This window comes from Eumetopias jubatus, unplaced genomic scaffold (assembly GCF_037043125.1).
Source record: "Eumetopias jubatus isolate StellerSeaLion01/CBP00866 unplaced genomic scaffold, mEumJub1_p1.0 scaffold_13, whole genome shotgun sequence".
In the NCBI taxonomy this organism is placed as follows: domain Eukaryota; kingdom Metazoa; phylum Chordata; class Mammalia; order Carnivora; family Otariidae; genus Eumetopias; species Eumetopias jubatus.
In genome coordinates, this window is record NW_028274819.1 from 66,886,716 (window position 1) to 66,914,096 (window position 27,381).

At 42.7% G+C, this 27,381-nt stretch overlaps 1 protein-coding gene across 6 annotated transcripts in view; it reads right to left on the bottom strand.

Annotated features, from left to right (window-relative positions):
- The window catches only part of SYTL2 (synaptotagmin like 2), a 120,894-nt gene extending 103,072 nt beyond the window's left edge, over positions 1-17,822 (bottom strand). For all 6 annotated transcript variants that reach the window (XM_028126759.2, XM_088018045.1, XM_028126758.2 and 3 more), the window contains exon 1: positions 17,724-17,822. The gene's annotated coding sequence lies outside the window, so the exon portion shown is untranslated. The remainder of the gene's footprint in view (positions 1-17,723) is intronic.
- Positions 17,823-27,381: the final 9,559 nt, after the last annotated feature.

Sequence of the window (27,381 nt, forward strand, 5' to 3'; positions counted from 1 at the left end):
AGACCAGAGCTCCTCTCTGGGCAGAGATTTTAGTATTATAATGAGGTAAAGGTAATTGATGGTCATTCCAGGGGTCAGGCCACTGGAGTCAGGGGTTTAGCTCAAAAGGTCTGGGTGGTCTGGTCCGCAGGTGTTATCAAGGCCTTTGGCATCACCTGAAGTGTGGTTTCAGGTTTCATTTGCCTGAGGTAAGAGGAAAACTGGAAAGAAGAGTTTAAGGAAAAACGTTAAGACAAAGGTTGGTGAGTGACAAGCAGGTGGGCAGTAAGGTCAGGTCTTGGGGTCTAGCCAGTGACAGGAAGAGTTATGGAAATGGATGGTGGAGATGGCTGCACAAAACTGTGGATGTGATGCCACTGTACACGTAGAAAAGGTTAGAATGGGAAATTTTATGTGTATTTTACCAGCATTTTTAAAAAATGGGGAAAATGCCTACATTCCTATTTCCTTATAATACCACTAGGGAGAGGTCAAGTGGCTGTCGGGTATCCACATTTATGTTTCTGAATTACCACTCACTCTGTGACCTTGGGCAAGCAACTTAGCCTCTCTGCACGCCAGCTTCCTCATCCACAAAATACCTACTTGAAAGTGTGAGGTGAGATGAGATGAGTTTGCATGTGTAAAGCACTTAGTCTAGCGGAGTAAACACTATATATTCGCTGTTGTTGTTACTATCACCGCCACTAAATCTATTCTCCGTAATCCAAATAAAATTATATCCTACCAAGGAGAAACCATTTGCATTTCATTCTCTGAAAGATGATGGATGGCCCGGCCCCAGGTTCAACATCTGATCAAACAATAACTGAATATTCCCTTCCTCAGCCAGAGCGCACTCATGGGAACTGTGTCCTTTGGGCAGCAAGAGAAGTAAGATACTTCGCCCAACTGCATTAATTCAGCAAACGTTAACCGTGTACCTAGTCTGGAGCCAAGCATCATACCAGATGCTGATTTTATTTGCTTATGGTCAGCACCTGCCACTGCCATCTCTGGAACCCAAGTCCTTGTTTCCTTACTGAACTGTGCTGATCATCTTAAAGAAATGTTCTATAAAAGCATTTCCCAGGATGAAATTAACAAGAATACAAGAGGGCACCCTCAACCCTCCATTTCTATTTTCCTCCCTATAGTTGTATTAACAATAATTTTTTAAAAAATGAACTCTCCATTTCTTTCAAATTTAATAAAGCCAATTGTTCCAAAATGAGTTTTTGCCCAAAACCTGTCAAGAGGGAGACTTCAGGGAGACTTGGCAAAACGACGGAGCAGACCCTCCCCAGCCTTCCCTGGGCAGGCACATGAGCAGAGGCAAGAAGGTTGCTAGTGCTGCACCCGGAGACCCTGGAACTGGGTAGAAGGGCACACATGTGTACAGAGCATACTCAAAAGCTACCCTCCTCTCAAACTTCCAGCCGGGCACCAGCAGCAAACACTTCTCAAAACTTAACATTGACAGAGGCCCAGATAAGATTTAGCCACTTGTTAAAGTGATAGGATGATGAAGTGATATGATGATTAATTATTATTTTATGAAGTCACAGCATGTGTTCAGGCAGCACAAAGGTAAAAAAACAAAACCAAAACCAAAAAGCACTGCTTTGGGAGTCAGACCTGGGCTTGAGCTGCAGGACTATTTCATAGCTGTGTGACTCTTGGCAAAGATTAACTTCCCTAAGTTTCATTTCCTTATCTATAGTATATGGCTTAAAATTCCTGCCTTTGAGGGTCTTTGTGGAGATTAAAGGAAATGATTCACACCACACGCCTAGCTCATGTCTGACACAATAGAAAGCCAACAGGATGGATGCTCTGCCCACCCTTCATTTTCAGGAAGGAAAAGTGTCCCAAGGAACTCAACTCTTGATTTAGAGGAGTAATGAGAATGGATCCCAGGCAAATATTCCCCCTATTTTTTCTAAGAGCCTAGTTCTGATAACTGATAATTTTGGGACTCTGACAGTACTTGAGATGTTATTTTAAAAAATTCAACAAAATCTTCTCCAATAGCTCTTTCTCACCCAGATTTTAGAGTGGGCAATCAAGAAACTTTCAGCTTTATTCTGCAGAGCACCATATACATTCACAAGACCATGTACATATTGGTCTTATGAACTGGGCTCCTCTTATGTAAAAACCAATAACCTCTCTGAGTGTTTCATATCTCTGAAGTCTTGGCTTTAAAAAGAAAAAAAAGTATTGGCTCTGCATCTGTGGCATTTTATTAGGAGTTAGTTGTACAGTTAGGTAGTCAGGGTCAGAGTCCCCATTGAGAAAATATGGAGTCAGGACAGCTAAGATAAAACAGCACTGATCCTGTTTTGCAGCTTAGACAGGACCACACTGACATTCTGCTTTGCAGCCTTTGCAGAAATGACTTCTGCAAAACGTCCTAAAATAAGACAATTAACCGTAAAAGCATTTGTCAATATCTTGGGCAAGAGGCAGGTAAGACCTAAGCCCCCAGATGTCAGCAAAAAAAGACCATCAGCACATGGACATTAACTCAATAGGTAGACAGATACATGACCAAAGCCCTGATTGACATGACTCAGCACATCCTGATTGCCTAAGGAAGTTCTGCAAAAGAGCTCATAAAAACCCCTAAACTTAGAAACTCCGGGGGCAACACACTGGGGCCTCCCTCCCTCTCTGGGAGCTTTATACTCTTGTTCAATAAACTTTGCTTTGCTGCCCACCACTCTTTGTCTGGTCTACCTCTTCATTCTTTGAAGCGGCACGACCAAGAACCACAGACACTAAGCGGACAAAAATCCTGGAACAATTTCATGGTGTGTTGAGGGGATCCCCAAGAGCAGCCCCAGGTTTTAATGCTTTACTAAGAGGACTCATAAGGCAGCATATAGCCATACAGCTATGATTTGTTACACTGAAAGAGTACAAAACATAATCAGCAAAGAAAAAATGTAGATGGGGTGAAGTCTGGGGAAAACCAAGCATAAGCTTCAAAAAGTCCTCTCCCAGAAGAGTCACCCTGGATACACAAGTTCTGAGAACATGTGTGAAATGTTACCAACCAGGGATCTCATTAGACATTCAGTGCCCAGGATTTTTATTGGAACTGGTCAGGTAGACACTCCCTGCCTGGCATGTAACCAAATTCCAGACTCCCAGAAGGAAAGCAGGTGCTCAGCTTCAACTGCACTGTTTGCACAAACCATTTAGGTAGAGTGAGCTACCATTTAGAGTGGTGTGAACCCTTCTCAAATCCAAGTTCCCAGACACCAGTAAAGGATCAAGCTTGCAAGCAGGCCTAAGGATAAACAGTCTCAGACCTGCTGTGTGAATTCTTTCCTGCACACAGGGGAACAAAAATCCAAATATCTAATTAATACCCGCCCACTGACCACTAAATTCTCAGAGCCAGTTGATGTATTGAAATCCTTAAAAAAACCATAGTGAACATAATTCAGTGCTTCAAAATATATTCATTCAGCATATTTGTATGGTGACAGCCTGCTGTGCCCCAGGCATTAAAGAAATGACAAGGCCCTTAGTCCCCTTCCTTTAAGAACTTTCAGACCAATAGGAAAGATAAGTACGTAAAGAGTGATAGCAGAAGTTGGCATGGGATGATGGCCATAAAAGAGGTATAAACTTGGCCAGGTAGGGCAGGGAGAGGAAACTTCCTGCTGTGATGAACCAGGAAGTTCTGGTAAGAATTGCCATAGAGCTGCAGTTTTTAGGACAGGTAGGATTTGGGAGTAAGTGACAGGCTAGGAAGAGTCCAACGAGGGGAATAAAAGTATCACTCCAGGCACAGGAAGCTATGTGAACAAAGTACAGAGGCCCCTAGAGGGAAAGGGGGATATGATTAGACTAGAAGACAGGGTTCATAGAAAGAGGTAATAGAAGATAAGACTTAAAAACAGAGGCTGGAGGGCCCTGGGTGGCTCAGTTAAGCGTCGGACTCGGTTTTGGCTCAGGTCATGATCACAGCGTCATGAGATCAAGCCTCATCAGGTTCCACAATGGGTGGGGAGTCTGCTTAAGATTCTCCCTCTCCCAGGCGCCTGGGTGGCATCTGCCTTTGACTCAAGCCATGATATCAGGGTCCTGGGACTGAGCCCCGAATCAGGCTCCTTGCTCAGCAGGGAGTCTGCTTCTCCTTCTGTCTTTCCCCCCACTTGTGTTCTCTCTCTCTCAAATAAATAAATAAGTAAAATCTTAAAAAATACTCTCCCTCTCCTTCTGCCCCTCCCCCTGCTCACGTGCTCTCTTGCTCTCTCTCAAAATAAAAATCTTAAAAAATTAAAATAAATAAAAAATAGAAACAGAGGCTAGTATCAGATCAGTGAAGGTCTCAGATGTCAGACTGAGATTGTCCTTTATGTGGTAGGTAATGGGGAGCACATGTGTGTGTCTGTGTGTGTGTTTTTACTTTTTTAATCGTGCTACTTTAGCATGATTAGTGACTATAAGCCAAAGGGCCAAGACTTTCTCAGTAAACTTAACAACAGTCAAAGAAGGCTGGAAGTAGCAGAGGAGGTGAAATATAAATATTATTTGGGAAGAACACTGGGAAGGAAGCAGTAACAACGTGCCTCAGGAAATGCATGAATCAAACAAGACTCAAAGTTCTTAAACAGAGTTAATTTGTGCAGCAACCCAAGAATGCTGAGAAAGACAGGCAGGTTAAAGGTAAAAACTAATAGCATGGCAGAAAATTCAGAAGACATGGCTAGAACTCCAATGGAGAGGAGGAATCAGTGCTCAGGAGAGAGGCTGTGGCTGGAACCAGAAACATGGCAGTTGCCAACCTAGAGTCTCAACTGGGGGTGATTGAACTCACCAAGGGAAAGAATGCAATGAAAAAGCACAGAGAAGGGGCTCCCGGGTGGCTCAGTCAGTTAAGCAACTGCCTTCAGCTCAGGTCATGATCTCCATGTCCTGGGATCGAGCCCATCGGGCTCCCCGCTCAGCATGGAGCCTGCTTCTCCCTCTCTCTCTGCTTCTCCCCCTGCTTGTGCTCTCTCTCTCTTCCTCTCTCTGTCAAATAAATAAATAAAATCTCTAAAAAAACAAACAAAAAAAGTACAGAGAAGAAAGCAGATTACATTGTGCTTGTCAAGTAAAGAGAGAAAGAGCAGTCAGGCTGGAAAACAAACAGTAGTGTGTCACAAAGCTGGGGAAAGAATTCCAGGAAAGAGGGAGCTGTCCTAGACCTAGCCAAGCACCACAAGGAGCAGAGGCTGAGTGGGGCAGAGAAAGGGGCACTCGCGAGACTGGGTAACGAGCATGTCACCAGTGACCCTTTCCAATCAAAGACAGAAAACTGTCCCACAGAAAACTGTGTGAGAGCCAAGGCCTCTTGTCACTCTGAAAAAGGTGAGATGAAGTTCTGGGGCTAGAGAAAGTAGTAGAAAGAGGACCCATCCTTCAAAAGAAGAGATGGTTGTAGAGACACAGTGTCTGAACAATAGTGGCATTGGCTGTTTGCCCCTTCAACATGGCTGCCTGCCCCTTCTCTTTCGGTGGGCAGAAATGAGATGTTCAGGGATAGTCAAAGGTGTTCCTCACAACCCAAAGGACAGGGATGATTGTGCAAAGCAGCCACTTCCTCAGCCAGCCACGGTGGACAACGGCAGAATGTAGGAGGAAATGAAATGCAGAACCACCCTGGCCCTTCCAAGGGGACACTGGTATGAGAATGGCAGAGCCTCCATTTTCAGTATCAGATGTATCAACAGAAAAAGCTCCCTGTGAGAGGCAGATGGTTCACTTTACTCCAGAATTCATCATTTGCAGGTCACTAAATGTTCCTCTTGAGGAAAAGTGGTCCTCTCCACTGTTAGAAGCTTACCTGTTGGGTATCCACCAGCAGGCACAATATTTTTCCCCAGACACACAGACCCATTGGTAACAGGCATTTTGGAGAAGCCAAAGACTATACAGGGAAAGTCCACAGCTATGCATTTCTTTTGCCTTGAGCCAAGAGAACTTGGCTCTTGAGCTTGACAAAGAGCACTATAAACACATACATACACACACACTGAGAAGTTCTCTTTAGACAGACTACGTCAGTTCAAATCCTGACTCTACCACTTATTAGCTTTATGATCTGAGACATCTCTTAATCTCTGTGTTTTCTCATCTATAAAATGGGCTTAACAATAGTACCTATCTCATAAAGTTGTGGTGAGGATTACATGAGCTAATTTGTGTGAGTGTTCAATAACTGTTAGCTATTACTACCTCTTTTGAGTCTCACTATAATTTCATGAAGTAAAGCTAGGTAATCATTAACAACTCCTATTACTAATAAGGACACTGAGGCTCAGAGAGGAAATACTTGCCTAATTTTCACACAGAACAGGACACAAGGCAGGATCTTAAAATAGCCCAGTCTCCTCAACAAGCTGCACAAAGCTCTCCACGATCGGCTGACTGCCTACCTCTCTAGCCTCAGGTCCTTCCAGTCTTGCTTTGAACATAAAATTGTGCCCACCACACAATTTCCTGCCCTTAACTTTCTGATCCCTATTCATCCATCAATCTCCTCTCAAGTGCTGCCTCTTCCAGGAAGCTCTTGGCACTTGATCCCCCTTCCCCTCATGACCCCAACTCCTTCCTCTCTGCTTACATCTATTAACATCACATTGCATGGTAATCACAGAGGTCTGTCTTCCCCGCTGATTTCTGAGCCTAAAACAATTTCTGGCACATAATAAACACTCAGCAAGTGTTTGTCCAATGAACTCTTGCCTCCAAATTTGATATTCTTCCCACTAGTGCACACTTCCCCTTTTATCAACAAACGTTCACTAGTAGTAGTCTAAAAAGAGGAGAAACAAAAATCAACCAATCATACTGTATTTAAATATTAAAACACTTGGTCATCATAACTAGAAATAATGAAACACACAAATACACCAAAGACCTGACCCCTCCCTTGTGCCTTTGGTCTCAAAGGAAAGAGACCAAACCCACATCTATCAAGGACTCTGACTAGGCTCCATTAACTCATTGAGAAGGACCTGCACTTGCCCTAAGAAGAAGACAGGTTCAAAGATCTCATACCCTAACACTCCCAGCGGAGATGTCTTCAGGAGTGTTGGGTTACCTATTGCTCCCTGCGTACCACATGTCAGCCCAAGACTTGCTTTCAGTTCTTGACTGCTCAGAGAGTGATCCTGGGGAAAGCTTATCAGAGAAGGAAAAAGCAAGCACATCCACTCCATCCTCGCTTCCTCACACACCAAGCAAACCCTGGCGCTCAGCTCCATGGTAGGGTCACACGTGTCCCCGCAGAATCTGGCAGCTAGAGCCACATCTCCCCACACCCTTGGTTCCTAGCCACCACCCAGATCATGGGGGAAGCAAGTGTCTTCTCTACATCTACGCATCTCTAGTAACAAGGTGAATCTCCCCAGTGGCTCTCCCCAAGGAACTCCAGGTATAGATCAATTTTCCCTCTGGTCTGGATAAAGCAGACAACACTCAGGAAAACATAAACACAGTCCTAGAAACACACAAACACAGTTGTGTGTACTTGTGTTTGACCTTGACTACTGAAGGAGAAAGGCCACCCAGTTTCTTGCAATTTGTCCATAAATAATTGTTTTCTGGCCCAAGCCTCCCTGCTTGTCCCCTGAGGAAATTCAGGGACTGATAACCACAGCAGCACATGCAGAGCACAAGACATTCAAGAAATCACTACCCAAATTCAGCATGCACTGAATCTTAAACTCAATTCTGGAGATTTGAAAAAAAAGTCTTAATATCTTTCTGGATCTAAGCCTCAATCACTTGCCAAAAGCATCCCTGGTCCTTTACTGAAAAATGGTTACTTAGCTCCAAAGCAGAGCATATTTATCCTCTTGGAATAATATGGCTCCAAGTGGTCCAGTCCATAAATTAGGATATGGAGTCATTATTTTCCTATACATACGTTCCTTCTTGTAGAAGTCTTGAATTAAACAGCAGCCCCATCTCTACAAGAACCTTTTACAAAAAGCTTTAAAATATATTACTTTATCTGGATCCATAAGTCCAAAGAATTGTGCCTTCAATCAAATCCATCTTCCATAACTTGGGCAGTGTTTTTGTTTGTTTGTTTTTAAAGGTTTCATTTATTTATGTGAGAGAGAGAGAGAATGAGAGAGAGAGACAGTGAGCATGAGAATGAGAGAGAGAGAGAGCGAAGCGGCAGGGGGTGGGGTTCAGAGGGAGAAGCAGACTCTCCACTGAGCAGGAAGCCTGATGTGGGACTCCATCCTGGGACTCAAGGATCATGACCTGAGCCGAAGGCAGTCACTTAACCAACTGAGCCACCCAGGTGCCCTAACTTGGACAGTGTTAATCATTTCCATAATTTAGGCTGTTTGTCCTAAAGAGAAATCCAGTTATCTCACTCACACGATTGAGATACTTCCATTAGTTCCTTGCAGTCTCCAAGGCAAAGGGCAAGTTTTTGACCTGGTTTCACCATTGGGCTTCAGCCCAACACATGAGCAGTCCCTCCAGCCACAGCTTCTCGGCCCTACATGCCAACACCATGGTCTCTCCCCTGGTATCCCATGCCCTTCCTGCCTCTGTGCCACTAAACACCAAAGTCCTTGAACCTGTCCTTTCTACCCCATCCCCTCCTCAATCTAGCAAACTCCTCCTGGGCCATGGTTCCACCTCATTTGTCACCCTCCAATGTTCCCAGGCAGTGTTCTCTACAATCTCACAACGAGATGTATTTCCACTAGAACATTTACATTGAACTATAAGAACTCTTTACCATTGTCGCCCTTATCATGGGCATTTTCTTGTTCTTTTTTTAATCCCTAGAATCTGTTGTCACCCTAATGATTAGATAAAAACCTTATAAAAGAGTGGGGCAACTATCATCAGCCCCTGTTTTCTCTAGGTAGAAATGGAAGCACCTGTAAAATTAAGAGATTTGAAGAAGTACAGTTGAATAATGGCAAAGCTTGTACAATGGGATCTCTCAAGAGCCAACAGAGGCATCAAGGAGGAAGAGAAGAGAGAGGGAAGAGAACGGACACGGAACAGCGACCCTGTGCAAGACACAATGTTAGACCTTTTAATATATCCATTATCTAATTGATTCCTTAGAGCCACTTTGTAGAGATGGAAGACAGATGCAATTTTTTCAGAAAAGAAAACTCAGATTCAGAGGGGTTACTTGTTCAATTACACAATTAATAAATGGATCCGAGGTTTAAATTCAGTACTGTCTGACTGCAAAGCCAAGTTGATTCCAAGACAGTGGCCTCTATAGGGAACATGCACTTCCAGACTCACACTTGCCCATGGACACAATCCAGAAACACTTTCCTTGCTATAGCCCCTCCCCTATCACCATGCTGGCCACTGTGCTTCCCAAGATTCTGGCTTCTGACTTTCCACCTATGACTGCACCTCATCCATCTGCTACTCACCTTCTAGCAACAACACAGGGATCATACCACCGCAGAAAGGTGGTATGATGCTATTTCAAAAACACCTACATGTGCATGCTGTCAGAGTTAAAAAGTGTCATATTTAAGTGGTCTGAGTAGGGTACCTGGTACAAAGAATTCTGTAATAAATCTCTACAACATGTACAATATGAAGACCAACTTTGTTTTTCCTTAAAAACAAATTCCTTCTCATCTATCAAATTATAATACCCCAAAATAAAATGTAATTGGGGTCTTCCAGAAATTAAGCATAAAGAAATAATTACTTGCCAGTTCTCTAGATCATATTTCACTTATTCTGGTCCCAGGCAATCCTGCTTCTTAATTGCCAAGTAGGCACCTGTCTCCTTAGGCTATGGTATGTTAGGAAAACCAGATTTTTCTCCTGAAAGACTTATATCAAGTCCATCATTACTGTTTCTATGGTAACAGAAATGTTCCAGGTTTCCTAGAACAGTCCCAGTTTCAAATATAATAATTGGTTATGAGCCTTATGCCAAGCAATATGCTTCAATACAGGATTCGGTAAATGTGGATATAACATCCTTCCTCTAAAGAATACCCAGAAAGAGGCAGTACTTGCAAGGGGACAGAGCACAGGTTTTGAGCCAAGGGAAGTAACTAGAATTCAAATGTTTATTTTGCCATTCACTAACTGTTGACCTTGGGCAATGTACTTAACTTCCCTGCTTCCATTTCCTCTTCCGTAAAATAGGTAATCTTCATCTAGTTCAGAGAACTGTCCTTCCAATTAGGTGAGCAGTGACCTGGCAAGGGACTGACACATAGTATGTACTCAATAGATAGTAAGCATTCTTTTTATCACCATGTTCTTGTTATTATTCATAACATCCCCAAAAGGAATGGAAAAGATAGAATTTCACTCTTCTAAGCAAAAGACCATAAATGATGTGATTTATCTGATGTAAACAGAGCAACTACCTTACTTCCTAAGACACAGCACTTCAGTTACTATATTACAGCCCAGGATTGATACTGAAATGGGGCGTTAAATTGCTGACTCATCACTTTGTAATTCAGTCTCACCCCCAGATAGTTCCTGCAAGACTTAAACTTAATGACTGCTGTCTCTAGGTAATAAAATTTCCTGAATTTCATGCAACAAGTTCAATTTCAAGTATTATCTTGTATGGTCAAAACATTTGCCAAGCTATGAATCCTCATCCTGCATTTAGAACTGTTTTTAGCTTCTTCCTTCCACGAACAAGAGTGGAAAGCTATGAGGATGGGTGAATGTGACCTTCTCCTACTTTACAGACAATGAAAGTGACATTTTTGCTTGGACAGATTATCTTCTGATGATCCAAAGCTTGGACTCTAGAGTCAGACTGCCTGGGTTCAAATCCCTGTTCCTCCTCTTATTAGCTATGTCATCTTGGGTAACTTATTTAACATCTGTGCCTTAATTTCATCATCATCAAAGGGGAAAAATAATAGTACTCAAAATAGTATCAATAATAGACTACTGTGAGGATTAAATAAATGGATGCAGGTACAGTGCTTAGAACAGTGCCTAGTACATAGTAACTGCTCAGATATGATCATCATTTACTTGCCTCATGGGGCTTAAAAAAGCAATCTGAAGCAACTAGATATAATGAAATATGTTATATTAGCAACAAAGGACATACCAGATCAGACAAAAATACTTTTGAAATAACTTTTGAGGAAGATGAATCCTACCTAAACAATTACTATCCCCAGGGGCTGTCCATGCAGTCGATCCATAGCATTTGCCCCTGAATGCCTGTGGTTTCAACTATTCACAAGGCATCTTGAATATATGTCACATAGAAACAGTAGTTACATCAAAAATGGCACCAGACAGGTATGAGGTAGTGAGTCCTTGGCTGATGAGTCTTTGGCCAACCACCCAGCAAAAGCATCTCAATCCGTTTTTGCTGTTTCATTGATTAAATGTGACCTCATTTAATGCTCAGAGCAACTTTGTGAGGCAAGTATGATCATTCCCATTTTAGACACACAGGAGAAATGATATGCAATGGAGACACTTGCAGACTTCGGGTAGCAAATGTCTCAGGATGCACACCGTAAGCATGTGCCAAGACAGGAAATGTGAAACAACCCTAGAACCCACTCCAGCAAGAGTCAAAGAATTAAACTGAAAATGGAGACCCCTTACTCCTAAAACTCAAATGACTAGTCTAAAACAAGCAATGGTAAAGAATCTTCCCTAATAAATCTAACATTTCATAGTTCAGTCTTTCTCCCAGTGCAGATTGCTGGTGCAAGGGGTGGGAGTGGCTGAGGCATGGATCTGACTGAGCCACGTGGCTTGGCCTGGGATCCAGCCCCTGCCCTCAGCCTCGAAGCCCTATGTTTTAATCAGCTGACTCAGCCAGTGGCAGGAGAGCCCAGGCGCCTGTGGCCATGAGTAATGGTGGCACAAAACACATCTGTCTAATCAGAAGCTGATGGCAACAGTTCCGTCAAGATTTATGGTAAAACAATGCTTATGCAAGGGAAAAAATAAATGTCTAGTCACCCAGATGTTAAGCAATGCCTGTCTTTCTCCCTCTGACTTGGAATGCAAATTTGTGGAACTGTTTCCTGGGTCTTATACTCCTACCCCTCAAGTATTTCTTGGTGCTTTTACAGAAAAAGAAGACTTATCTAGAAATAATAAACCAAATCCATTTCTACTAGTAGTGGCTGTGAAGTGTCTAGAAAGTATGGCATTAGGAAATGCTTTTATTTTGGCCTTTTAAAAAAATCTCTATTGTCATTATACAGAATACACAGGAAAGTGTTTTCATAGGGTGTAAGTACACATTTCACATATATAAAGACACCACTCCAACCACCTGGCAGTCACTGTATCATATTTCAGCAAAAATTTCATTTCAGAAGAATCATTCTTTCATTTGTTCATTTATTAATCCATTAAAAATACTAAGTTCCCATTGAGTATTAGGCAATGTAAATGCAGAATGAAACTAGATGGTCCAAGTCTGTAGGGGCTCAGTCTTTTCCCAAATTGGTCTTTTCATCTCCATCATATTCCAGCCACACCTGGTACTCTCTGTTCTCTCCTGTCTCTCTCCCTCCTTCCTCCCTGTATCTCCCTCTCCTTGAGCTCTGAGCCACTCAAGGGTGTGCTTCTCCCACATTCTGCAAAAGTCATGGCACAAGGCCAAGTACACACACAGCCCTATTGCTAGAAATAACCTGCTTTCACTATACACTTCCGTCAACCAACCTTCCCCAAAGTTACCAAAAGTAGTTCTCCCTCCCAAAAATCTAAGGAGGTTTTAGATTAATAGTAACAAATAGATGAGCAGAAACAATTCTCCTCTCAATGATCTATGGATTGTGTCTTCTGCATGAGGGTGTCAGCTGAGGAGACGCTTAGAATATCATGAGGGACACCAAAAGCTGGAAGCAACAGTAAGTGGAAACATTTTCTCCACACCTGATTTATCTGGATGTGGTAATTCTCTATCAAAGTTCCATCTGGGCAGACATAGATGAAAAACTACCAGAATCATAGATTTTTAAGACTCGAAGGTACCTCCTCTGGTCCTAATCCCTCACTTTATAAAGAAACCAAGGCTCAAGGAGAAGATATGGCTAAGATTACACAGCTGGTCTTTGGAGCAGGAACAGAAGCTGAGAAACCTGCCTCCCAATGCTAGGGCCCTTCCGGAAATGCCAGGAGCTGAGAGCATGCATGCCTGGGAGCAGCCCTTGAGGCAGTGGCTCAAGGGCCAGTATTCAGCCATGCCCTTACAAGCGCCGTGTCTTTCCAGCTACTCTCACTGCTTCTTCCTTGTACACCTCTGCATTGCTTAAGGCAATTAGAGAAAGCCCTGGGATTCTAGGACTCTGTGCCAATGAACAGCTCCCTTGAATGGCAAGGCTGCTTTTATTCTGTGAAATGGGACTATTTCCTGTCCTTTTTTTCAGTTCAGAATTGTGATGAAGATCAACGAGATGCTAGCCATCAAGGAATCATATATTTCAAAGAAAACTTAGAGTAGGAATCCAATAGAGCATTTGCATTATAGTTAAGCCCTACTAAAATGTTTTTTTTTAAAGATTTTATTTATTTATTTGAGAGAGAGAGAGAATGAGAGAGAGAAAGCACGAGAGGGAAGAGGGTCAGAGGGAGAAGCAGACTCCCCGCCGAGCAGGAAGCCCGATGCGGGACTCGATCCCGGGACTCCAGGATCATGACCCGAGCCGAAGGCAGTCGCCTAACCAACTGAGCCACCCAGGCGCCCCAAGCCCTACTAAAATGTTAAGCCCATGAGTTAGATTCCAGCATTTTATAAAGACCTACAATACTTTTGATCTTTCTACATTTAAACATCTTTTTAAAAATAGCATACATACATGCATGAAATTCAAGTAACAATCTCACCTGACACTTGGTCCTCAAGAGTGACTCTGGTAGGGGAAGGTAGAATAGGTGTCATTATCTCCAATTTATGGAAGGGAAAACCAGTTCAGAGAAGCTACGTGTCTTGCCCAAAGTCACACAGGTAATAAAATGCAATGATCTTATCTAAGGCTCCTCCCTGTGCAATTTAGCTTTAGTTTTCTGCTCACATTTTGCACTTCAACAACACTGAAGAGCTACCTTTTCAGTTACATTTGAGGCATTTAAGACACATGAGTCATTTCACAAGAAACACAGCTTGATCCTGAACGCCAGCAACAGCTCCACACACAGCAGGCACTTCCCTCTGCTGGAAACTCCATGACACCAGGGAATTTATTATGGGGCGGGGTCGATTTTGGGGTTCACAAACAGGATTAACCTTTATGATGATCTTAATTATTTTTTATAAGTTCTTTTTTTAAAAAAAAGATTTTATTTATTTGTCAGAGAGCGAGAGGGAGAGAGAAAGAACACAAGCAGGGGGAGCAAGAGGAGAGAGAGAAGCAGGCTGAGCAGGGATCCTGATGCGGGGCTCAATCCCAGGACCCTGGGATCATGATCTGAGCTGAAGGCAGATGCTTAACTTATTGAGCCACCCAGACACCAGAGATTTTTATTTTTTTAAAGTTATTTATTTTTTAGCAAGCTCTACACTCAACGTGGGGCTCAACCTCACAACCCCAAGATCAAGAGTCACATGCTCTTCTGACTGAGCCAGCCAGGGGCCTCATCATTTGTTTCCCCCCCCCTTTTTTTTAACTTTACTCATATAGACACAGAGAAAAAGATTTAAAAGGCTAGCTCCCAAGTTTTGCCTTAGTTATTTCTGAGTATGGATGTATTCTTATTATTATTAATCTGTATTTTTTTTCTACAGTGAATATATATACAGCTCTGGTAATAAGAAAACAAATAATGATCTCACTTGTCACTTGCATGTGTAATCTTAAAAGAGCTGAACTCACAGAAACAGGGACTAGAATGGTGGTTGCCAGAGACCAGGGAGTGGAGAAATGGGGAGATGTTCATCAAAGGGTACAAACTTCCAATTATAAGATGACTTAATTTCTGAGGATCTAATATACCACATGGTGACTATAGCTAACAGTGCTGTATTATATATTTGAAAGTTGCTAGAGAGTAATTCTTAAATGTTCTCACTACAAAAAAATAGTAGCAATATATACACGTATGAAATCATCATAGACTTATAAAATGTTATATTCCACTTATATCTTAATAAAACTGGTGGGGGGATCAAACAATAAAGATTTTTTTTATTTTTAAAACACATTCTTCATTCAGATAAATAGGAAAGGGGTTATCTCCACAAGGGGTTGGGAAGCTCTATTACTGTAAACTAAGTGCATTAAAAACGTAAATAGTACCCAAACCCCCAGACCAGAACCTTTGCCCTACTTCTCCATTTGATACTCTCAGCCCCCAAGAATTTAAAACAATATGCCAGGACACCAATTTTACACAAATATTTTGGGGGGAAAACTTGTTTTATATATTGAAACCAAGTTCAACATATGAAACCACATGAAAAAAAATCACATAAATTCTTAAAACAATTTTCAGGCTTGCTGGGGTCAATACCCCAACCCCTAGAAGGGCTTGTCAGTTTCATTATTGGAGATTCTTCTATGGAGAAGTTTGAGAAGCCCTAAGGCAAACAGTACCATCTTATTTACCCCCCTTTTTGAGAGAGACTGTCACTTTTCCTGTTAGTTTTTAAAAAAATCAATATTTTCTTCATCTACTATAACTTTAAAATTCTTTATAAAACGGGTGGCAGAAAACATATTAGCAGGCAAATCTGGAAGCCCACAGGGACATAGTTCACTCTACCTCCCTTGCCCAGAGGGGAGAACGGCCTGGCCTGGCACCCTGGGTTCTGAGGATGGTGGGGCCGGGCTGCCCCATTTCGGCAGGATAGCAGACCACTCTGCACAAGGTGCTAATTCATTCATTCCACAAATGTTTATTGGGCAAAGCCTGAGAAAGGCCTCTTAGGGGACAGTGGGATCATTCACAAGCCAACGGTCAGGTCCAGCGGATCAGATGTGGACAATCAATCTTTCATTAGACCTCAAACCACCTCTAGGATAAAGAAAACAGGGCTCCTGGCCCACTCACTCACTAGCAGCTGGGGAGAATCAGGCAGGCGTTCTGGAACAGGACTGCTGCTTGAGAGAGGCTAAAGCAGTCACTAATTCCCACCAGAATGACCGAAACTCCTGCACCATAAATGGTGTAACTCCTCTAAAAATGCTTTGAACAGTGTCTGGCACCTACTGAGAACTCAGTAATAATCATTCTTGCTGTTATGATTCCAGTTTGCCCTTACTCAAGCAGCACCAGAAAAGGTGGAAAGAACACAGGTTTTAGAATCACAGAGACTAGATTTGAATCCCAGCTATGTAGCTTACTAGCTATGTGACTAACGGAAGCAATCTTTCTGAGCCTCAGTTTCTCATTTGTAAAACGGGGTAAATGTCAGTATACCTTTCCTCATATGGCTTTGTGAGAACTAAAGACACATGATATGCAAAGAAGAATGTCTGGCCCATAAATGCTCAATAAACACAGTCAATATTGTCACTGCCCTGCCTCCTTCTCCATCACTCTTGACAGGTCCTGGCATCTGACTTCACCCAGACACCACAGTAAGGGGGCAGAAGGACTACAGGAGTAAAGGGAGAGGAGGGAGTACCTGGAGACCTTCCACAGTAAACCCCCCCCCATCAAAGTCCTCGACTCCGTTCAGTCATCCTCTGTTTGGCTGCTGGGGCCACATTCCCTCCCTGGGAATGGCTGCCAAGAAGGGGCCAGGAAGCTGGACAGCAGTTTGAGTCCCTCCACCTTCCCATGTCTGTCTGTCTGAAGCCTACTGGGCTTCTTCTGCACATCCCTGCCAGGCTGTATGGGTCAGGAGGCTGAGAGTATGATCCACAGTCTGCTCTTATCCAGCTTCCATCTCAACCCAGAGCCCAAAAAGCTCTAGGGGCTGCTGGTCACAAACCAGCACTAAATGAAAATTAGCACTTTTCATTCAGACAGAAAATGGAGCCCCTCAAAGTCCAAGGGGATTTATAAAGTCAGGAGGGAGGAAAGGGAAGCGGAAGGAAACAGGATGGGTGGGGAGAGAGGCCCACTGCTGATGGAGCCCTATGTCCTGGTTGCTGAAGCAGTTGGTTTTCCATCCTGGAAGATGATAAATCCCATTCCTGTGATTTAGAACTCATGACAGGACGAGGTCTGGGTGTAGGAAAATAATTCCAAAACAAAAACTGCTTGTTTTCCAAGTAAAAATCATCAGCCCCCAACTCCCCCTTCCCAGCACCCCACCTGTAGATCGGTCCTAACGCCCTACTTTACTTCATCTGAGCCACCTGGGGGCAGTTACTCTGCGGTCAGGTCCCGCCAACAGCCAGCCCAAAGCCCAGGGTCAGTTCTCAAAAGCCCCGGGAAACGCGACAGCCCAGCAGAACCCCCGCCTACCGGGTACCTCGGCTTCCTGAAGACTGGGCTCCCTGGGCAGCGGAGCTGGCTCTTATAGGTGGGGATCTGAAGAAGGGAGCTTGCCGGATGCCAAAACACTGCTCGCGGTTTAGAACTCAGAACACGACAAAGCATCAGCCAACACCAACACCTCCCTCATTTAACAAAGACCCGGAGAGGGAAAGAAAGTTGCCCGAGATAACACATCGAGTGGGCAGAGAAATAGAGACTAGAACCCCGCTGCTGTGAGTCGCAGTGGGGAAGGGAGAGCGTCTCGCCTCCTCCCCGCGTCCTCCAGTCCGCAGACCCAGTAGGGTGGTGCAAACCCCGAAACCCTCGGCGCGGCGCGTTACCTTCCTCCGGACCCGGCTCGGGGAACCTTCTCTCCCCCAGAAAATGCACCCCGGGCTCCGCCCCACACCCGTCCAGGTGTTGCCCCGCCGCTGTCAGCGCGGGGCTGCGGGGGCAGGCTCCTTCCTGCGGGGGGCGGGCAGGCGCGCAGGGGCGGCTCCCGGGAGCGCCGACCAATGGCGTGGCGCCCGTGCCCCGCCCCGCCCCGCCCCGCCCCGCCCCCGGCGCGCGGGCACTCCAGCCGGCTCCCCTGCCCTTCTCGCACCTACCCTGCTCCCGTGCTGCTGCTTCTGTCCCCCTTGGCCCTCCCCGCCCGGCCTCCTCAAGTGCACCTTGCCCTCAAACAACTTTTCTACTGTGTACATAAAGAGTTCAGCAGTTATTTTTTGACCGCTGTGCGTTAGGAGTCCCCGAAGCCCTAAACGGTGGCGCGCAAAGAACCCCTCAGAGAGCGAGGTCAACCATCACACCGGAAAGCGGGTGGGATCAAGATGTTTTAACCGCCCTGGACGTATAAAATAGATAAAAATACTTCACAAGTTGTAAGATTAAATGTAGTGGTGCTTTAAAAGTAGCCAATAATACCTGGATTATATCAGGGCCAATTAAAAAATGTTAACCAATGATGGGGCCAGCTCAAGCAAACTTCTGGAAGAGGTAAACCTTAAGGCCTTCTCCTTTCTCCTCATCTCCCCCATTTGTGTTGTCCATCCAACTGAGGGTGGCCCAGGTCTGCCTTCAGTTCTTCCAAAAATCTTCCTTCTCTCAAACTTGCAAATGCTGATCCCCAAGACCTCAGTGCTGGGTGCTGGGTGCTGGGCTGCTCACCTGGCCCAGGAATCCCTGTGCTACATTATGTGTGTATTCTGGCTTTCACCAAGCTTTGAGAGTCTCCTCTGTCCCTGTGCTGGGTGGGCACTGGGCTTGCAAACGACGAATAATCACTCATCTTGCCTTTGAAGAGACATATTTGCAAATAATTTCAATTTAGTGTAATAACAGCTAGAATAGTTGTGCAAAGTGTTGTAGAGTCTCAAACACTGGGAGAGGAGGCCAAGTTTAAATACAGACGTGACCAAGGTAAGTCTTGAAGGAAGGCTGTTAAGCAAGGCAGACGGAGGAGCTGCAGAGAAGCAGGCAAGGACATAACAGATGCCTGTCCTATGTTGCACAGGGTGTGTGACAGTGAGGCAGAGATGAAGCTACAGAGGTAGATGCAGAAGAGGAGCCATGCCTGTCTTGCTGAGGGACTGTGTCCATTGGCGAGCGCAGCTGGTGAATGGATTTAAGCAGGGGAGTGGTCTGACTCATGTATCTGCTATCTCTCTTTCAATGTTGTTTGTGTGTGCCTTGGTTATCTCCTTCCTGCCCCTCTCCAACGGGGAAGGCAGGCCCTGGATCTTGCTCACATTTGGGTGTCCTGCATTCTTGGTACAAGGCTTTGAAGGAACTCAATTCTCCCTGTTCCAAGTGTCACTCCTCCCAGAAGAGAAATAGCAACACCTGCTAGGGAGGGTGTAAGGAGTCTCACTTCAGGCTCTGGGCAAGACAGGTGGGGGAGAAATTTTGAGGAAGAGTCTTGCTGGGGCCCTCATTGCAAAAGGTCAGAAAGCTCAGAGGTTAAAAGCTAGAGCCCTGACATTAAATGGCCAAAGTTCAAATACTGCCCCCCCCTCCACTTCCTAACAGGACTTTCAGCCAGTTACTTAACCCCTCTGTGCCTCACTTGGCTCATTTGTAAAAGAGATGGTACCAGATAATGCTCCTCTCTAAGGCTACTGTGCAGGTTAAAATGAGAAAGTACATGTGTATAGCAGAGTGCCTGGCACAGAGGAAGTACTGAATAAATCTTAGTTAACATGATCATATCAAACCAGCAGAAGCTTGTTCCTCTTAACCTATTGTAGTAGATTGCCATTCTTCAAAATACTTTGCATGTAAATGACATGCAAATTTCACAAAAATTCTCTGTTGATATTGAAGGGAAAAGCAAGGGGATAGGGATAATGCAGTGCAGGATTTAGTGTACAAATGGTGTGTGTCCTGACTTTAACACTGGACTCCACCGCTGAACTAGCCGGTTGACTTAGGACAAGTCACTTGACCTCTGTAGGCCTCTTTTCCTCTTTATTTTTTTTTAAAGATTTTATTTATTTGAGAGAGAGAGAATGAGAGATAGAAAGCATGAGAGGGAAGAGGGTCAGAGGGAGAAGCAGACTCCCTGCTGAGCAGGGAGCCCGACGTGGGACTCGATCCTGGGACTCCAGGATCATGACCCGAGCCGAAGGCAGTCGCTTAACCAACTGAGCCACCCAGGTGCCCTCTTTTCCTCTTTATAAAATAGAAATAGAGTTGGCCCTTGAACAACATGGGTTTGAACTGCACAGGTTCACTAATACATGGATTTTTTTTTTAAATACAGTACTATAAATGTATTTTCTCTTCCTTACAATTTTCTCAATAACATTTTCTTTTTTCTAGCTTACTTCATTCTAAGAATACAGTATATAATACATAGACAAAATGTGTGTTAAATGACCGTTTATGTTATTGGTAAGGCTTTCAGTCAATATAGACTATTAGTAATTAAGTCTGGGGGGAATCAAAAGTTATAGGTGGATTTTTTACTGTGCAGGGAAGGGTGGGAAGGGTAGGTGCCTTAATCCCTGAGTCTTTCAAGGGTCAACTCTAGTCATATTTCCTGCACCATGTAAGGGACATGCTGCAATATACAAAGCACATTGCCTGGCCCAAGGTAAGATCTCAATAAATGTTAGCTAATAGTATGATAATGGTTAGAAGAATGGTCTTATACACTTGCGAAAGGGAAAAATAATCTAATAGTAATGCACTGGAAAGGGAAAATGTAATCCCAGAAAAAAACAAACTCTAAATGGAAAGACTAATGTTGCATCTGTGAAAACTGGGACAGGAGTAAAAGCGAGCTTAGAAACCTGCAGGTGGAACAGGGGTGTGGAAGAGTTTTCTAGCTGGGTGTGGGGTGTTTAAATCTGGAACCCCCATCTGGTCGATTTTTGCAACTCTATGGAGCTGAAATGGAGTGCGGTTTGCCAGGGTGTTGTATGCCTGCTCTCCCAGTGGTCCTCCTGGAACCGTGGAATGCCATCAGGCTGGTGTTTTCGAAAGAGAACCTAGGATTTAACCCCTAAACCACCCAGCTGTGGCTTTGTAGAGTCACAAGCACATCACCCAAGTAGTTTAGTAAGTGAATATTTATTTGTGGGATACTAGGTATGGCTCCTTCAGGCTTGAAATAGCTCCCCTCTATTTCAGAACCAAGGAATCCTTCTCATGCATCAGGGCCTAGGACAAATGTCATGAGGTTCTACCCTCCTAGGTTGAATGAATTAACCCTCTGAACCTCTGGAACTCCCACGGTGTAGTCCTCAAGGCTTTTCTTGGCATTGATTTCATTTTCTTTCTAGTTGTCAAAGGATGTGCCATCCCCCACCAGCATTAAAGCTCACTCAATTCAGGGATACCCCTTTTCTCTTTGCATTTTCTCTCACTACCTCCATCCTTCCCCTGGCACCATCTCTACTGCAAATGCCTTGCACACTATAAGCACTCAATAAATGCTTGTTCAGTCACATTGCAGCCGGCCGCCCATAGTAGATACGTTACAGAGGGCAGCACTGTGGCCGCCACGGAAAAGTAAAAAAACAAAAACATAGACAGCTTCCTGTGGAGACATGACTTTAAGCTATGTGGATTTATGACTTCTTACCCACCAAAAACTGGGAAGATACTGCTGAAATTCTGTACAATTAATCTAGTTCTGTAATGTGGTTAGGTGACGTAGAGCAGTAGGTATCAAATGTACGGCATTTAGAGCACAGTTCAGTCATGGTACTGGGTCACCAAAGCAAGAATTTGGTTTTCTAAATAATTTGCAAATACTGAATATCTTTTTAACTTTTGGAAGTACAAAACTTTGGCCTTGAATCAAATTGTGTTAGCAATCTCTCCACAGTCTTTAATAATGCCCCATGTTTCTACAGGGCTTCGTATTTTCCAAAACCCTTTCACTTTAATGATCTTATTTGATCTTCCCACCAACTCTATGATGTAGGAAGGGCTGCTCTTATTAGGATCTGCATTTTACAGATGAAGATAGGAGGGACTTAAGAGGATCAGCCACTAAGCCCAGGCCAAGTGGCAAGCTAGTGACAAAGTCAAGAATCTACTATACTGGTGAGATTTCTGATATTCATTAAAATTTTGGTATCATTATTTATAATCTTTATGAGCAGTAATCTTATGCAGACATGTCTTCATTTATATTCTCGTATATACATTTTCATGCAGAGTTCCTTTTACAAAGTGAAGAAAACTTTCGTAGTGATCATCATCTGTAATAATGACTTATTTCTTCAGTGCCTTTCATCTGCACATATCAACAAGCATTCCAACATTAATTATCCTTTTAAAAAACCTCTAGGTTTACTGTCAGTGTTTTTAAACAAATTTTCTTATTGTAATGTTTAAAGAAAGAACAAAGCTTATTTCAAAAAATAGAAAACTTCCATTTAGATGAGATTCCTAGAATAGTCAAATACAAATAGAAAGTAGAATAGTTTACCAGGGGCTGTGGGAAGGGAGTGATGGGGTTCATGGGGGGGTTATTGGGTACAGAGTTTCACTGTGGGATGTTGAAAAAGTCCTGGAGATGGATGATGGTGATGCTTGCAGAACAATGTGAATGTACTTGAAGACACAGAACTGCACATTTAAAAATGGTTAAAGTGGTAAATTTTATGTTATGAATATTTTATCACAATAAAAGAGTAGGGACACCAGGGTGGCTCCGTCCGTTAACCATCTGCCTTCGGCTCCGGTCATGGTCCCAGGGTCCTGGGATCGTGTCCCACATCGGGCTCTTTACTCAGTGGAGAGTCTGCTTCTCCCTCTGCTTGTGCTCTCTCTCTCTCTGACAAATAAGTAAATAAAATCTTTAAAAAAAAAAGTAGAAGACCATCTAGTTTTATCAATATGAGATTCCCTCTACTAGAAGGTTAGTTATAATGTAACTCATGACCTTTTTTGTTTTACTTTGACTTTTGGAAATTTACCATACCCAAGAGCCCCTTTACACTTGCTGTAGCAGAAAAGATGGTGATCTGTAGGTAGTCCTACCAAACTTTTTTAAAAAAATCCAAAATGGGATTGAGGTTTGTGTGATAAAACGAGATCCTAGTAGATTATTAGAGCCCCTATTAATCAAGTGCTTCCTACCTGCTGGTATTGACCAAATGCTTTTTCCTATTATTTCATGTAATCGTGGGAGCGGCTGTAAGTGGTAACAAATGGGAAACCAAGTTATATGAAGACTAGGTTACTTACCCAGAGCTACACGGCCAAACATCTTCCCAAAAGGCTGTCAAAACTCTGGAGCTGACTTCCTAGGGCGTAGCAGAATCTGTCTTCGAGGTACTGTGGTCTGGGTTATGCAGGGCAATTTCCTCAAGTATTCCTTAAAACAATACTACTTCCTCTGGGCTGTAATTACTGTTAATTTCTCTTTACAGAATTATTGTGTCCTATGTGCTCTCCAAAATGGTAGCCACTAGCCATATGTGGCTATTGAGCACTAGAAGTGTGGCTAGTCTGGATTGAGATGTACTATGAGTGTAAAATACCCACTAAAAAAAAAAAAGAAAAGAAAAGTAAAATATCTCATCAACAATTTTTGTATTGATTACATGTGGAAAGATAGTATTTTGGACATACTGAATTAAGTACAATATATTATCAAAATTGATTTCATCTGTTTCTTTTTACTTTTTTTAGTGTGGCTACTAGAGCATTTTAAATTAAATATGTGTTTCTCATTATATTTCTACTGGACAAGGCTGCTCAAGGCTGCCTGAGTCACTTTCTCTACCTCAGTTTCCCCCTTGGAAGAAGGGGCAAATAACTTTTGAGTTACTATATACAGGATAGGAGACACATATGGATAGACCTTGCCTTTGTATTCATTACTCTGCTTTTGAAGCACAGTAATTACAAAATGTTGTCATTACTACTGAGTGGCATTTTTATCCCCTATTCCTTTTCAGGGACAGAGGAATCTTGATTAACCATACACTTCAAGAATGGAATGCCTGGTAAAAATAAAACATAATCTTGTCCTATCCCTTGTTTATTCAGGTATTCATTTCATATTACAAATATTTATTGAGTGGCACATTATGTACATGGTACACGGCTATAAGAAATTCAGAGATGAACCAGATGTCTACTGCTGATTCTCTTTCAAAAATATATTCGTTTATTTCCTTGTTTTTTATGCTGAACATCACAGGCAGCCTGATAAAATGAAAAAGCCCTGGCCCAGGGGACATAAGACCCACAGTCTAGTCCTGGTGTTACGAGTTATGTGAAATAAGCAGGTGTTTTTTAATCTAACTCACCCACAAAATTAGAAAGGATAAAAATATCCACTTTGCCTACTGCAAAAATAAAATAATGGAAGTGATAATCCACAAATTGCTATTTCTTACTTACTAGAAGACACTGTATCAGAAGTCAGAGGATTTGGTTTCCCCTCTGGACCCTACTAACAAAATACTCTGTAGCTTTAACCTCTCACACCTTGGTGTCCTTACCTCTAAAATTAAGAGGTTAGGGGATGCCTGGCTGGCTTAGTCAGAAGAGCATGTGACTCTTGATCTCAGGGTCATGAGTTTGAGCCCATGCTGGGTGTAGAGATTACTAAAAAAGATAAATAAGCTTAAAAATAAAATGAAGTTAAGAGGTTAGGGTGCAGAGATCCCAAGATCTCTTCCCACTGAAAACTCCAGGTTTTAGGAGTTTATGATTTTAAAGTAATCATTCTCTGAAGATCAGCAATTCAATTTACTAGAGTCATAATTAGATCCGTTTTGTAGCCATAGATCTTAAAAGATTTAAATGTATGTAACACTGGAAGCTTCTCTGGAAATCGTGCTTATTTGTTTGCAGAAGAATCTCTGCATTGGCATATTTCACAGGGTGTTTTGCCCTCTGCGTTTTAAAAAGCCGAAGAGGAGAGGAAAAATTGTAAAGAGATAAAAACAACTGTTTGAGTTACCTATTCGTGTGTAGCAAATCACTCTAAAACACAGTGGTGAAAACAATTTATTATTTCTCATGATTCTGTGGGTTGGTGGTTCTGCTGCTTCTCACTCCCTGACTGGGGTTCCTTATGCCGCTGCATTCAGCTGAGTGCTCAGCTGAGGCTGGAACATTGAAGGTGGCCTCTCCTTCTCCAGGGCTGTGGTCCACATGACCTCTCCTCATTCAGTAATCTAAGCCCAGACTCCTTCCATGGCAGTGGAAGCCCAAGCACTATAAGAAGCAAGCAAGCAAGCATTTGTGCAAACATTCATGTCACATTGGCTATTGTTCCTTTGGCCAAAGCAAGTTTTGTGGCTAAATTCAGAGTCAATATGGGGGAGTGAGGATCTGGAGGACTGTTTCATTGGGGACCACCAGTGTCATAGTCTACTGTCACACCTTCCATTCAACTGAGTTCTAATTAACAGAGCTCTTACCCCCATTTCCCATGCTCCTGCATGTATCGTTCCATTCTTTTCTTCTGTGCTTTGTGCATACTTCCCTTTCTGCATATATCACACTCCACTTTAATTATCAGCTTATATTTTTATCTTCCCTCACCCAAATGGGACATTTGTGAATAAGGGAGGAGAAAGTGGCTTACTCCTCTCTGAATATTGAGCGTCTATCACAGTGTCTCCACATAGAAGGCATTTAGTTAATAACACTGAACAACACAGACTTGAATTCTTTGGAACTTCGCCCAGGGCCAGAGGTAGAGCATCTCATTTCAGATAGCACCAGGGCAAGGATTCCTAACTGAGGCTCTTTATTTTCACTAACTTCTATCTGCCGTTTGTCATTTCCTTCAGTTATAAATGTAAGCAACAACCACAGTAATGTTATCAGTAGGTGTGTGAGCTTACCACCAATGGAAGCCACAAATGTTTCATATCACAATGATGACTTGTAGATACTGTAACTATTGCAATTATAAAATAATTTTAAAATAATTTGAACAATCCATGTTAATATAATTGCTTTTCTTTGTAGTCCTAGGTATTTTATTTTATTCCATTTAGAAATATTCTTCTTAGGAGTACATGTGCTTTACCACACCTCTCAGGCTGTCTGTTGCAAAGAAAACGTAAAGAATCCCCGATTAGAATAAGCACCTGACTTGGGAGACATTTAATACTCTTGGGAAGACCCTCCCTCCCCACCTCACTAGAACCACATCAACATTACCTTGTTTGAAAAGCAAGTTCTCTACCACAGGCCTTCTAAATCAGAAAGTCCAGGGGTGGGGCCCAGTAATCTGTGTTTCTACAAGCCTTGTAGGTGATTCTGATGCAGGAGAGAATTTGAGAACCACTGAACCAGGATAAACAGGAATGAATTGAAACTGAGCTATATACAAGGGTAGCTGGAGACCATTTAATCAATCAATGAGTATAGATAAATACTGATGGATATAGATAAATACTGATGAGTATAGATAAATACTCCTATTTCCTCAGCCCTGAGAAAAGTACTATAGGAAAATGCTCTATATCTTAATTTCAGTGTTATAATGTAGATATATACATATATAAAAAGACTTTGTACACTTAAGATTAGTGCACTTTACTATATGTATGTTACATGTCAGTTTTAAAATAACTATAAATAAGCACATATAATACACATAATACATAATCCCTGCCTTCGAGGAACTTTCCATTCAGGTTAGGAGTCCATTTATTTGGTCATTTATTGAGGACCAGACACTGTGCTGGATGGTTAGGGCTGCAACAGTGAATGAGCCAGGCATGAGATCTGTCTTCATGAAGTATACGTTCTAGTGGAGGAGTCAGAAAATAAACAGGCAGTTATAAAACAGTGGTAATGTTCATAATTATGAACAATATATAGCACTAAATAATTATAGCATTTCACTGAGCCTAAGACAAACTTTTTCACAGCTTAAACTTTCTGAAATAAGGATGTAGCTTACATTCTATAGTTGCCAGTTTTATTAGAAGGATCTTCCTAATGGTACATAAAATAATGGTGCATCTTCAGTCGATGGCATCTTAGAGTTTGTGAAACTTGATATATTCTAAACTATTAAGCATCACAGGAGTTCAGGGATATGGAGATCTCTAAGCATTCCAAGAGTCAAAAAGGGCTTCAAGGGTAAGGTGAGACCTGAGCCAGGTGGAAGACAGGGTAGCATTTTTAAGAGAAGAACAACAACAGGAGCAAGTGGAGGTAAGGCTTCCAAAGGAAAGGAGAACCTGTAATTGAGAGGCATGGGCCTGGGTGAGACAGAGAAGGGGGATGTGAGGAAGCAAGGGAGCTGAGTGGCTAATAACTTGAAATCAGATTATAAAAGGCCTAGAAAATTAAGCAGATGATGCAATTAAAAGTAAAGAGCAATGAAAGATTTCTGAGCAGAAGAATGAAAGGTTAAGTCCAAAGTTGGTATGTGGATTGGACTCAGCAACAGGGAGATAGATACCTATATATCTATACATATATATGTGTGTGTTTGTGTGTGTTGTTGTTGTTGTTGTTTTCAATTTTTGGTCATCACAGCTTGAGCTTGAAGGAAGGAGA